At 41.4% G+C, this 2,500-nt stretch overlaps 1 pseudogene; it reads left to right on the top strand.

The window, feature by feature from the left end:
* LOC138020513 (uncharacterized) overlaps positions 1-320 on the top strand; it is a 732-nt pseudogene extending 412 nt beyond the window's left edge.
* Positions 321-2,500: the final 2,180 nt, after the last annotated feature.

The raw sequence follows: 2,500 nt of genomic DNA, 5'->3' as shown, positions 1-2,500 counted from the left end.
TGCCCTTCTAGGTCATGCTCACATGATTGTCCATAAAACCCCACTTAAACAAATAATATACAGGGTTATGTGCCTCGCATGTACCTGTGGCGACCTTTTTGTTTGGAGACGACCTCCAGGCCCGGCTCAATAGCATCCGAGCTTCGAACAGGATAAGCGGCGCAGTAGAAAACCGCCAAAATTACAAGAATAATTACCGGGGAAATTTCCCGCGGAAATCAGACAAGCGTGGAAGGCAGCCTTTTTTAGCAAAGAGCCCTCAGTGGAAGCCCAATCAGAGGTCATACTCCCGACAAGACCAAGGGAAGAAGCATCCCTGAATGTTGAAAGGCTATCCACTGACATATTTAACAGTTTACAGTTAAACAACCTTATCGTTTGTGAGCCACTACTCAAAAATTATTTAGAAACCAAGGTGGAAAGTTTTGAAGGTGGCCAACTGGCACATTATTTTTGTGAATGGAATTAATAAGATCACTTCTGACACAGAAGTCCTTAATTGTGTGAAAGGGCAGTATATAGAGTTCTTTACTTCACCAATAACAAATAGAATTCCCAAAGATAAAAAATATAACATCAGTGACTCGCTGATTATAGATGCAGAAATTCAAAAACTGCTTGACAAGGGGGTTATTGTCCCTTGCGGGCATGAAATAGGAGAATACCTCTCACCCATTTTTGTAACTGAGAAAAAAGACGGATCCTTTAGAATGATCCTAAATTTAAAGAGTCTTAACCAGCATGTTGAATATCAGCATTTTAAAATGGACTCAGTCTGGACAGCCATTAGATTAATGACTACCAACTGCTACATGGCCTCCATTGACCTTAAGGACGCTTATTTCTCAGTTCCTATTGCAAAATCGCATCACAAAATTCCTCAAATTTGAGTGGAATAATGTGTTGTATAAATTTACATGTTTCTCCAATGGGCTGGCGTGCTGCCCTCGTAAATTTACAAAAATAATGAAGCCAGTTTTTTCCACCCTTCGACAACTTGGCCACTTATCTACAAATTATATTGATGACTCATGCCTATTTGGCCAAGACTGGGATGATTGTACACAGAATGTTATTGACACAGTCAAAATTTTAGACACTGTAGGTTCTGTGGTACACCCACATAAATCTGTGTTTACCCCACCAAAAAATTGGTGTACAGTTTAGGATTTGTCTTTGACTCGGTGTCCATGTGTGTGAGGTTCACACCAGAAAAAGCTGCCAAGCTTTAAAAGGCAGCTACAGACTTGCTACAAAGCAAGAAACCAACTATAAGGAAAGTAGCTCAGTACCTTGGATACATAGTATCAAGTTTCCCAGGGTCAGCTTATGGTCCCCTACATTACCGATCACTGGAGTATGATAAAACTACAGCTCTAAACTTTAGTAAAGGAGATTTTGATGCAACCATGGAAATATCAGCCCAAAGTAGGGATGAACTTGTATGGTGGGCTGACTCCATTGAGACAGCTTACAACCCAATAAGCAAGGGTGATGTTGACATTACAATTACATCGGATGCATCAAAAATGGGATGGGGCGCAGCAACAAATGATTTGTCAACAGGTGGCCTCTGGACAGCGGAGGAGGCCAGGGAACACATTAATTACTTAGAGATGCTGGCAGTTTTATTTGCTCTTAAATTATTTAGCACTTTGACTAGTAATAAGCACGTCAAAGGTATGGTGGACAATTCCACCACAGAAGCTACGCTGAATAATATGGGTACATGTCACTCCCCCAAACCTAATACTGTCACCAAGGTCATATGGGAATGGTGTATTATTCACAACATGTCGCTTACAATGGCCCGCATACCCGGCCAGGAGAACATTGAGGCAGACAGAGAGTCACGGACATTTACGAGGTGTACAGAATGGTGTCTAAACAAAGAGCTTTTTAAATGTGCCTGCAACCAACTCAATGTTACCCCAAATATAGACCTTTTTGCATCTAGAATAAATTTCCAGCTCACACCTTATGTTGCATACCGGGCAGACCCGGAAGCATTTGCCATCAACGCATTCTATATGTCATGGAAACCTTATTTATTCTATGCTTTCCCACCATTTAGCTTAATAACGAGAGTACTTCAGAAGATCCAAGAGGAAAGGGCAACAGGTCTTCTTCTAGTGCCCAAATGGCCGACCCAACCATGATGGCCAAAAATGGTTCAGATGCTAATCCAGCCACTAGTTCAGTTACCTAAAGACAGAATGACATTATTTCTACCCAGCGAACCAAAGGAGCTCCATCCGCTACACAAGAAGCTCACATTGATTCTATGTCATCTTCATTTGGTTAGTGTTTTGTATAATATCTCTCCATTGCCGTCATGCTCGTCTTCTGGACTGTGGTTTTTGTGAAATTTAATCGCTGGTTGTTTCCACGCAGGTCCGCACGATTCAAGGGGACGAGGAGGAAAATACTGCTCTATTTTCACGAAAGTAAAGGAAAAGAACTTCAAAAACATGCATTCATTTTGAACTTAACTTCGTAG

This window comes from Montipora capricornis, chromosome 10 (assembly GCF_036669925.1).
Source record: "Montipora capricornis isolate CH-2021 chromosome 10, ASM3666992v2, whole genome shotgun sequence".
Lineage (NCBI taxonomy): Eukaryota > Metazoa > Cnidaria > Anthozoa > Scleractinia > Acroporidae > Montipora > Montipora capricornis.
Note: the sequence above shows the minus strand (reverse complement) of the source record. Positions and strands in the feature narration are given on the sequence as shown.